This window comes from Castor canadensis, chromosome 1 (assembly GCF_047511655.1).
Source record: "Castor canadensis chromosome 1, mCasCan1.hap1v2, whole genome shotgun sequence".
Classification (NCBI taxonomy): domain Eukaryota; kingdom Metazoa; phylum Chordata; class Mammalia; order Rodentia; family Castoridae; genus Castor; species Castor canadensis.
The window spans coordinates 56,599,845-56,611,966 of NC_133386.1; the positions used below are offsets into that span (position 1 = coordinate 56,599,845).

General features: G+C 37.9%; 1 long non-coding RNA gene and 1 other non-coding gene across 3 annotated transcripts in view; both read left to right on the forward strand.

The window, feature by feature from the left end:
- Positions 1–12,122, forward strand: part of LOC141424228 (uncharacterized) — a 267,525-nt gene that overhangs the window by 202,015 nt on the left and 53,388 nt on the right. The gene's annotated exons all lie outside the window — the stretch shown is intronic.
- LOC141416375 (U6 spliceosomal RNA) lies at positions 4,334–4,437 on the forward strand. The gene has a single exon (XR_012441117.1). It is a non-coding gene; the product is annotated as a U6 spliceosomal RNA (small nuclear RNA).

The following is a 12,122-nucleotide window of genomic DNA, read 5'->3' on the forward strand; positions in this document are numbered from 1 at the left end:
CAAAGAAAAGACAACTTGGTTCTCTCTCTGAGGTGAGTTGGCCTTCTGTAAAGTGTAGGAGTGCAATAGAACATCTCTACAAGGCTTCGCTCTGTTTATGTTATGGCCGACCTCAAAGTAATCTAACTCCAGAGCAATTTAGGGACTTTACAAGTAGATAAAATAGGAAAGAAGAATTTGTTGAACATTTAAGAGATGCTCAAATTTTAATTCCATCTTTCTGGATCTTCTTCTGGTGACTTGTTCCTTCTTTTATCTCCACCTGGCATTTGGAATAGCACAAGAATCATTTTCTAAATAAAGAGCTGGGGAGAAAGGCCAACTTAACAAGTAAACATCGCTCAGCAGATCTTCTTGTACTGAACAAAGTCAATGTCATATATTACTTCACTCAATGCATATTTATCAATGCTTTTTTATCAAATCAAGGTTAAAACAAAGAAAACACACCCAATCTTGTCCAATGAAAGGCAGAATAACAGAATTTCCTTGATGTATATAATCAGTCATCTTTTTACTTTGAACATTATTTTTGATATAGCACAGATAAACACAAGCAAAAAATCCACATTTCTCTAGGGAATTTTGAAGCAAGAAGAGATTATAGTCCCTAACTCAGTCATGTGACAATCAACATATTGACCAACTGCTTGTCCCTTATTTCAAAGTCTGCACCAGTTTTGAAATCCCAAAGGGCCACATTTGTCCTTGGCCCAAGCATTCTTTTTAGTTTAGTGGGATATTTTCTTACAGGCAAAGGGCAAGTTGTAGCCCCAGTTTTGCAGAAAAGGAAAAAAAAAACACAATTGACATTGACATTATCTTAGTCCTGGCTTCTCATAAGCTAATTTATCTTATCTATCATGCACCTTGACTGCTTCTACCAGTCTGAATATTACAGCACTTTGCCTAAAACTCTGGGATGATAAACTTTTTCAAGACTTATTCAATATCAAGTAAATCTGGATGGAGCATCTGTGTAGTAAATTGTTGAGCAGAGATTGGGAATGTTTGTGAACTAATGATGTTGTTCTCAGGAAACAACTATCTACTTTGAAATCAGAAAACTGGATTCTGTTCACCTCTTTTTGGCTCAGGAGCCTCACTGTCAGCAGTGCTTCCCCAAATTCTCCATTTGAGGGTATCCCACCCATCAACTGACATTGTGGCCGTGGGGAAAGGAACAGCAGATGGTGCGGGGAGGATGGCTGCTTTGAAAAAATATCCTTAATCATAATAATAAAGCTAAAAGAAAAAAGAGATCAACAGTGCCCAGAAATATTGTAACCCATCTGCTTTAAGAATGCCCAGGTTAGGAAGCAATTTCCAGTGGAAATTAGTCTGTTTCTGGAAGATGGAAGGAAGGCACATCAGGGAGAAGGGGACAGAATTCCAAGGCAAGAGCTGTACTGAAAGCAGCTAGCTCCTGGGGAGGAAAGGTCAAAGTGAAAACAAGGCTGTCAGAACTGGTGAGCTTTCCCTACAATGTTGGCAGGGGCACATTGCCCTGCACACTTGCAGAGAGTAGTATTAGTAAGACCCAGTAATTGCTGAACCCTCTAGAACTTCAGACTTTCACAACATTGTTTGAATATTGATGTATGACTTAGAAGTTTGTTTCCAATTTATTGGTGAAAATCCTGACAGAGAGGATGAATTAGTAACTTATAGTCACATAACTAGGAAGTGACAGAGCTGTGACTCAAACCCATCTCTTTGGATTCCACTTCCGGTGCTCTTTTCAATGACCACAGTTGTGAAAACAATTTATTTCATGTTAGATAGGTAAAGAGTCAAGTGGAATACAGCATCTAAAACAAGCAGAGGGGAGGAAGTAGGCTTTCGATGAAATTTCCAGTCTTCTAAGCTGTATTAATGTGATCCTCTTATTCTAACCTCCTTCAATGAACTCATGGAAGACCAGCTACTTACAGTCCCAACACCATGTATTTATCTGGCCCAGTTCTGAACAAAAACAGTGGAAGATTAGATGTGAAGCTACCATGAATCAAAATATGGACACGGGTTGTGTGAGTGTGCACATGCCTGCGTGTGTGTATGTGAGAGAGGCAGAGAAACAGTGGAGGAAAATGCAACCTGTGTGCTTTCTGCTTCCTTATTTCTATAGCATGTTCATAGAAGCGGGGAAAGGGGAGCAGGGAGGAAGGGAGGGAGGGAGACAGAGAGAAACTCAGAGACTCAGGAATAGGTTATTCTGATTCAGCCTTCAAATTTGACATCAAGACTGAGAAGTGATTTCTGTCTGCAGATTTCTGAGTTTGACTACATTTTTGTCTCCTTTCCTTCCATGGTTTTTCTCATAATCTGAGCAGAAGCTTAAACTAGAGTAGTGAATCCTTCCTTACCACATGCTGATTTCATTTCAGTGTAGTCATGGTTGGTTTTTTTACGGGTGTGGAGACATTAGCTGAGGTTGTGCACAACAGCATGCAGTGCGGGAGGGTGATGATTATGGGGCTGCAGCCTGCATCAGCTGACTAGTAAAGCTTCCTGACAGCACACTTATTATATGTCGTAAACCCTGGACATGTGCTGGGGAAAAGCTCTCATGGTCACAATAACACTCTCTACGCCCAAGAATTCTTTTCCGCCAACTTAGTGGCATCACTGGTAAAGTGAATTTACTCTCTGGGAAAACTTGAAGTAAAATCAAGTGCACACCAAAGACCCATATTTAAAAAAATAAATAATGGTAATGCCAGTAACCTTGCTCATTGTTTTGTCCTGTGAGGGACTTATCTAATAATGGGAATTAGTTCAGGTTAACTCTGTTAGGATACCTCCTAGAGGAGTGGTCTGTACAAGCTGCTTCCATGTCCAAACGAGCACACTTCTGTCTTTAGCTCTCCTCAGATCACCAGGAACCAACTCAGTGTCCTCTTGTTGGTTCATGCTCTAGACTTGCTTCTTAGCAGCTCTCTACCCACAACTCCTTTCTGATCTTCTCAGTGTACCTTTCTGACTCCCCGTCATCTTCCAACCCTGAATTCAACGATGTTTTATCTTCAGGATCATGGTTACATAAATGTATTTGTCAAAACTCTTAAAGCTGTGCACTGTAAAAAGGATGAATATAACTGTGTAAGTTTATGCTTCTGTACCTGACTCGGGAAAAAAAAATGTTTTTGCTCACAATTTCAGGGATGGTGTAGTCCAAGAATGAGGTATGCCAGAGTAAGACTTCTGTCATAAAAAATTCTCCCTTTTTCCCTTTCTTTCTTTGTACTTTCTTCCCCTCTTAGGGTTTCAAGCACAGACACCATATTGATGATTCCAAATTTGACATCTCCTGAGCCATAAGTCAACATCTGATAATTCAAAATGTTGGTAAGGTGAAAAACCTGCTGTCTTCTGGCCAGGTTCTTTCGAGAACTTTCTATTTTTCTGCACACCTCACTCATATGCCTCCCTGCTCTCTCACTTTTACTGGAGTCTGTTTTGGCTCCTCTCACTACACTCATTTCTCAGCAGTTACTAAATCCTGTTGATTCTACTTTTTAATTATCTCTCAAGCAACTCTGTCTCTTCCCTTCTATTTCCAAAGTTACTTTCCAAAAACATGCTGTCGCCTCACATCTGTGGCATCTCTTCCTTAGACCACAGGAATAGCCAGTTCTACACCTAAGCTTTATCTCTTCAATCCACACCTCATTAACACGACACAAATGCCAGGTTACATAATTCCTTTGCTCCAACACCTGCAGAGTTTCTCACATCTTAGGAGATGAAGTCTCATCTTCTTAGCCTGACTTTTAAGGCTCTAAATGATTGAGTTTAAACACCTTTTTCACATTCCATCTCCTACATCTTTCTACGCATCCTGGCCTCCAGAAACATTACCAGTAGTCTTGCAGGACCCTGCTGAGACCACATGTTTTCCTTCCCCTAGCTTCTGCTAGACCTCTTCCTACAATACCTTCCCTGGAAAATTGTGTGACTATTGACAAAGTTTCCTTTCTTTAGATGTGGCCCAAATACTATAATCTATGATGAGTCATACCCAATCATTTCTCTCAGACTTCATTCCTCTCTTTCTTGGCACATCTTTGATGCATTCACACGTCCGTATGTGTTTACCTTCAGAGATCAGACCAGATGGGGTACGTTCAGAATGGTATAGCCATGTATGTGTGTATCTTAATGGACTTAGTGATAAAATTGAAGGTATCCATGTAAACACTTGACTATATTAAAGAGTCATTTCAGAACAGAACTTTGTCTAACTCATTTTTAGTAACCCCACATCAGACAAGTAAAAGTCCTTTCCCAGAGAAAATGCATAATAAATATTTGCTGAACTAAATTTAGTTTAGTGATCACTTTGTCAGCACATATACTAAAATTGGAATGATATTAAGATTAGCAAGGCCCCCGCACAAGGATAATGCTCAAATTCACGAAGCACTCCACATAAAAAAAAAATAAAGATGTTAATTTACTTTAAAATATCTCCTAAAGCTTAAGAAAACAATCTCACATAATTAAAATAAAATCTAGGACTGGGGTTATATCACAGTGATAGAGCACTTGCCCATGTGTGAGGTACTGGATTCAATCCTGAGCCCTACAAAAATAAATAAATAAAGCTTAAATTAAGGTAAAGGTGATGGGGAATGAATGTGACCAAAATATGTTATGTACATGAAAATGTCATAATGAAACCCATTATTTTGTACAAGTAATACACGCTGACTTTTTTTTTAACATTAAGATCTATATACTCTTTAAACAAGACCTGTGTACTGTATCTAATATGTAGCCTGCTCCATTCCAAGCTGCTAGTCAAAGGGGGTAGAATGGCTCTTGCCCTAAAATGACTTCTCAATCAGCTTTAAATTCCACCACGTGCAATTGAACTAATGCTATCTGATATGAAAAACTAAAAGCCTCTGTAATAATGACACCAGGACTGCCCCTCTTCGATAGCAAAAGTAGGATTATTAGACCTCTTGGTTTTAAATCACCTATAGGTCTCTCACAATTCCTTTGTGAAAATAAAATACATTTGCTTGAGATTCAATACTAAGGGTTTCTCTATTCATTGCCAATAAACGGAGAACTTGGTTCCTAGTATAAGTTATCTAAATATTAAATGGAAAAACAAAAATTTAAATTTATAAAATCTCATCCGTATTTCATGACTTTGATGTATCAACAGGAATTCATGGGTCATTTCTATAAAGCTAGCATTGATTAAGACAGTGCAGAGGGGAGGTGGGGGGAAGGAGAGAGAAATGACCCAAACATTGTATGCACATATGAATAAAATAAAAATTAAAAAAAAAAGAACGTTAAAAAAATGACAGTACAGAGGGCATAAAGAGCATTGAGATGTATTCTTCTTTCCCAAGAAATCTGGAGTGAAAAGCAAACAGGACAGAGCTAATGTGTGATGTGATTAGAGAATTCCATCCTCCTATAAGAAATCACGAAGAATAAGCTCACTGGAAAAGGGAGAGCCTGCCCCGGGCAGCTGTCATGGTCAAACTCTTCCAAAACTCAATCACCATGTCTTATTTTCTAAAGAAGATTCAATGAGGCAGAGCCAAGTATTAGTTCCCCAGGGCTGCTGTACAAATGGGGTGGCTCAAAACAACATAAATTTATTTTCTCGCAATACTAGAAAGAAGTCTGAACTCAAGGTGTGTGCAGGGTTGTGCTCCCTCTAGAGGTACTAAAGAAGATCCTGTTCATGGTCTCTTCCTACTTCTGATGGCCCCAGGCATTCCTTGGCGTGTGCCCACACCATTTCCAGTCCACCTCCATCGTTGTTTTGCATCCTCCTCTTCTCTGTGTATCTCTCTTATAAAGATAAGTGTAATTACATTTAGGGCTTGTCTAGATAAAACAGAATAGGCTCCTCTCAAGACCCTTGATTTAATCACATCTTTTGTCATATAAGGTAATATTTATAATTCCATGGGTAAGTATAGGGACAAATCATTTTGAGGGCAACCATTCAACTCTCTGAGCCAGTACCAGTGAAAAATGAAAATTCTGGGCCCTAAGTTAAAAAAAAAAAAAAACAGGAAAATGGTGCCATTAAAAATACTAAAGAGCTTGTTTCTTTCTTTGGTGGTTTCCCTCTTGAGTAATTATGGTTTGGAGGAGGGTGTTCATTTGTTTGGGGATTTTGTTGTTGTTGTTTGTTTTTAGCTATTTAAAGTCATTCTAAGAAAAGAAAATTTAAGATGAACAATGGGACTACATGAAATTAAAAAGTTTCTGCGCAACAAAAGAAATGGTCTCTAAACTGAAGAGACCACACACAGAGTGGGAGAAAAATCTTTGCCAGCTATACATCAGACAAAGGATTGATAACCAGAATATACAGGGAGCTCAAAAAACTAAACTCCCCAAAAGTCAATGAACCAATAAAGAAATGGACAACTGCACTAAACAACTTTTTCAAAGGAAGAAGAACAAATGGCCAAAAAAACACATGAAAAAATACTCACCATCTCTGGCCATAAAGGAAATGCAAATCAAAACCACACTAAGATTCCACCTCACCCTTGTTAGAATTGCTACCATCAAGAACACCAACAACAACAAATGTTGGCGAGGTTGTGGGGAAAAAGGAACCCTCATACACTGCTGGTGGGAATGCAAGCTAGTACAACCACTTTGGAAAATAATATGGAAGCTTCTTAAAAAACTAAACCTAGATCTGCCATATGATCCAGCAATCCCACTCCTAGGGATATACCCAAAGGAATGCGACTCAGTTTATTACAAAGGCACCTGCACACCCATATTTATTGCACCACAATTCAGACTAGCCAAGCCATGGAAACAGGCAAGATGCCCCTCTCCTGATAAATTGATTAAGAAAATATGGTATTTATACACAATGAAATTTTATTCAACCAGAAAGAAGAATGAAATTTTGTCATTCACAAATAAATGTATGGGACTGGAGAACATTATCTTAAGCGAAGTTAGCCAGGCTCAGAAGGCCAAAACTCACATGTTCTTCCTCATATGCAGACTTTAGACCGGAAACAATTGCAGTAATATTATTGGACATGGGTCACACACGAAGGGGAGACTGCCCGTGTGAGGAATAGGGAAAGGGAAGGAAACCTAAAACTTGAGTGTGGTTGATGTGCTCACTGTAGAGGAATGAATATAGTAACCTTAAACTGGCAGAGGCCACCATGGGAAGGGACTAGGAAGTAGTGAAGAGGTCTGGTGGAGATGAACCAATGTGTTTGTAATATACATGTACCTGGAAGCAATGCTAGGAGTCTCTCTGTATAGCTATTTTTATCTCAACTAGCAAAAATTCTATGTTTTTCTCATTATCTTTTATGTTTTCTCTTTAACAAAATCAGAGAACAAGAGGGTGGAACAGATGATGCCTGGAAGCAGAGGGGGTGGGGGATGGGACCAAAATAATGGATACACATGTAAGTAAATGCAAAAACAATAAAATAAAATTTATAAAAAGAAGTATTCTTTAAAGAAAGGTATTTTAGAGAGACCATGGGGACAATGTAAATAATGTACAATATGAGTCTAATTGAAATGATTACTATGAATCACCCCTATATAATGACTATATCCTAATAAAAAAATTATAATAAAAAAGAAAGAAAATTTAAATAGTTTTGCCATTCATATTTATGTAATGCAATGACAGTTTTATTTTATTTATTTATTTAAATTTTAATTTTTTTATTATTCATATGTGCATACAATGCTTGGGTCATTTCTCCCCCCTGCCCCCACCCCCTCCCTTACCACCCACTCCGCCCCCTCCCTCTCCCCCCAACCCCCTCGATACCCAGCAGAAACTATTTTGCCCTTATCTCTAATTTTGTTGAAGAGAGAGTATAAGCAATAATAGGAAGGAACAAGGATTTTTGCTAGTTGAGATAAGGATAGCTATTACAGGGAGTTGACTCACATTGATTTCCTGTGCGTGTGTGTTACCTTCTAGGTTAATTCTTTTTGATCTAACCTTTTCTCTAGTTCCTGGTCCCCTTCTCCTATTGGGCTCAGTTGCTTTTAAGTTTCGCAATGACAGTTTTAAATGCAAATATAACAACATTTAACTTATATGTAGAACCACCCAAATTGCACAATTTGCATTCCATAGCTCATACACATATATATATATTTAATTCTTCTTGTGAAAATATTACACAAAACTAACTCAAGCATTTTTTTTTGCATTTGTGGAGGCATACACTTTCTACCAATACCCATTCTCAGCATAAGCAGTTGGCTAATACAGAGAAGCAATATAAGTTAGGAAAGATATGATAAGGCCTCTTGTTATGTCAGTTTCTTAGAATGCCCTTGTCCTCTTTCTCATCTGAACTAAGTTCTGGCTCTGATTCGAAGTGTGGCCTCTCCAGGCTGTGAGCACTCTCACTTAGTAATAGATGTAACACACGTACCTGGTGCTGTGTTTCACTGTGTTCCCACACATTGAATGCCCACCAGCATTCTGTGCTAATGAAGCATCACCAATGCTGTATGTAGAAGGGTAGCAACGAATAGCAGATAGCAGACTGGAGATATCTCTGCTCAAATGAGTACTCCATTGTCCCATTGAACTTCATTTCCACAACACAAATGAAAAGATAAAGTTAAGAATCCCAAGATGACAGATAGGCATGGTGGTGCATACCTGTAATCCCAGCACTGAAACACTGAAGCAGAAGAATTGCAAGTTCAAGACTAGACTGGATTACAAGAACCTGTCTCAAAGAACAACAACAAAAGATCTTGAAGATGACATGAGCACATTCACCAAGCATCTGGCCTGGATGACTACATGGGTTGCAAGGGGTGCTTTACAATTTGTGGTCAGAGTCCAGAAGTGTTTTTACAAATAAAGATAAGCATTATTTTGTGGAACTTGTAATTCAGATGTGAATTTCTATGCGTCTATTTCTTTTTTTTTATTTTAATTTTTTTTATTCATATGTGCATACAATGCTTGGGTCATTTCTCCCCCCTGCCCCCACCTCCTCCCTTATCACCCACTCCGCCCCCTCCTTCTCCCCCCCACCCCCTTGATACCCAGCAGAAACTATTTTGCCCTTATTTCTAATTTTGTTGTAGAGAGAGTATAAGCAATAATAGGAAGGAACAAGGGTTTTTGCTGGTTGAGATAAGGATAGCTATACAGGGCATTGACTCACATTGATTTCCTGTGTGTGTGTGTTACCTTCTAGGTTAATTCTTTTTGATCTCACCTTTTCTCTAGTTCCTGGTCCCCTTTTCCTATTGGCCTCAGTTGCTTTAAGGTATCTGCTTTAGTTTCTCTGCATTAAGGGCAACAAATGCTAGCTAGTTTTTTAGGTGTCTTACTATCCTCACCCCTCCCTTGTGTGCACTCATTTTTATCTTGCTATGCATCTATCTCTTGCTGTGGGTCATTGAAACCACTATTCTAAGGTCAATAGACTTTTCGATCCCATTTCCTTCTACTACTCTCAACAGCATTAAAAGATATCACTTAAATTTTTTGATCCCAACTTTCCTCAAATTGATTAAGTGAAAGTGGCTAAGGTAAATGTTAGCTATTAAGTTAATCTTAACCTAATGTTTTACTTCAATGATTTCATACAAGTGACTGAAAACTTGACACTGTAATGAAGATTCTCAATTTATCAAATACAGAGTTTTGGAGTTTTCATAGGTTTATTTTAATAGAGTATTGTTTCCTGGTTTGCTCAAACACTTTGAGAGACGTTTTCTGTTTAGAGTAAACACAGTAGTATTTGAATAAGTGGTTCACACCCAAGCCTTCCAGATCGATTATAGCTTAATATTTATATATGATAATAAGCACCACCCACAAATATCTGCATATCCACACTACTTGTTTTTTTATTTTGAGAATGGACTTTGTAAAGTATTATTATTTTCTGGTTCTAAGAACATCTGCCTTTAAGTAGGGTTCCCTCAAATGATTAGAAAAGTACTTTGAGTTTAAAGTGTCATAAAGAAGAACTTAATATCCAGTACATACTAGTCAGCATGAGGTTGCTGGACCCGGTTACTTTCAGTAAGTTACTACAATATCATTTTCTTGATACTTCTCAAAAATGGAAGGCAACGTGAGAATGAAAGAAATACTGAACCATCAGTAATCTCCCATAGCCTGGAATTGAAATAGAAAAATTGTTTCTAAAAGATTTATAAAACATACCTTGGAATATTTCAATCTTTATGGCTATTATCTTCTACATGAGTCTCAAACAAGAAAAAAGGTGCAGCTAAGCCATGGCTTTTGGAGAAAGATCTCTGCTTGAAGGAGGAGAGCCACTGCTGGTGGTTGTAGTTTATTCATATGATATAACAAACAGTGTTTGGTTTTAGTTCAGAAAAGAAAGGAGTTTGTTTGGGAGATACATATTTTAACCTCTCCATATCCTTCTGCAAATGGTTGATTCCTTAAAAAAACATGTTTTTAATATAATAAAGCATCTGGGTTTGATGGCAAATATAGAGTAATAAATCCAAAGTAGTTTTTCAAACTTGAGTACTTTTACTCTAAAACACTGTATGGGTTTTTCCTTTGTATATTCAATTTGTTTTGTATTCTGTTCACAAAAGAACAGAGATCTAACAGCTACCTCATTCATCAGGCAAAGATGGCAAAGACATGATTTCACTGATCACCAGAGGGCTTGTGGTTTTAACTACAGACCATTTGACAAAAGGAAACCCCAGTCTCTGGGTGGGATGGGAACCAATGTGAACTGGTTGCTCTCCCTCCCCACAATGTACGTACTCAGGAAACATATTTTGACCATCCTTGTCCCAGGTTGCAGATTTTATGAGCAAAGAGAAAGTGAGATTCCTAAAAACCCAAAGTAATTCAGACACATCTCTGGCTGCCAGGACACACTTCAGACAAAAAGGTGAAAGGCTTTCAAGAAAGCAGGCAATGAACTTCACAAAGAACCAGATGCTGTGTGAAAAATGCATCTTGTTGGATTTTGCTCCAGACATCAATGAACGAACTGAGCCTTTGGGGAGGTGAGAGAAAAAATAAGAATTAATAATTTCCAGATTCAAGGCTTTGGAGCACACCCTAGTTCCCCGGGCAATTAGTCAGTATTTTCTCCTCCTCTTCTGTGTTTATGCTAAACTACATTTGTATGATTTGTTTAAAGCATGTGTTGTTCTTTCTCATTATTCTTTTGAGATTGGCACCTTCTCTGTGATGTTAAATTGAGCATTTCCTCTGAATTTGGTGGGTAACAATTTGAAGAGTGTTGGGTTTAGAAGTCAACACTACAGTTCTGGGTATGGAAGTGCACATCTGTAATCCCAGCTCCTCCAGAGGCAGGGACTAGAGGATACTGAGTTTGAGGCCAACTGAGGCAAAGTTAATGACACCCTATCTCAAAAACAAAATACAAACAAAAGGGTTGGAGGCATGACTCAAGTGGTAGAGCACTTTCCTAGTTTGCATGAGGCCCTGGGTTCAATCTCCAGTCCCACACAAGTAATAATAATGATAGAGTCAACACTGTAGAAAATACCATGTCTAATGGCTTCTAATAAATTCCCAGAGCCAAATTTGCCCTCAACACCTCTCACACAACTGAATCATAATAAATAAAAAAGAGCAATACAATCTTAAGAGTTCTTGGGAATTCAAAATGCCATATGACACTCATAGGTTAATTAGGCAATGAAAATTGATTTTCAGTTATTAGTACTTTTTTTATTTTAGTTAACATCAGAAAGTACTTAAAAATGCTTTAATTTTTTAACATGGTTAGAAGTAAACCACAGACCTCACACCTTTGAGTTTATGTGAGGGAAGTCTATATTGTTTTATTATCATTGTCCAAAATGTTAAGAAAGAAAACCAAAATTCCACCAAAAAAAAATATAGACATGTTCTTTCTGAATCATGCTCATCTGTATTAAGTATCATATTATTAAAGTGATTTGAGTGATTTAGCCACAGCATCTATTCCCCAGTTTGCTAAAGGTCAACCAATCCCTATTTCTTTTTATTTTACATTTTATTTTACCCTCCCGGCCAGTAAATACATTTGTGTTTACTACCACTTTCCAAACCATTAGGAAACCTAACATGAGACTATAATTTGTGTTATTAG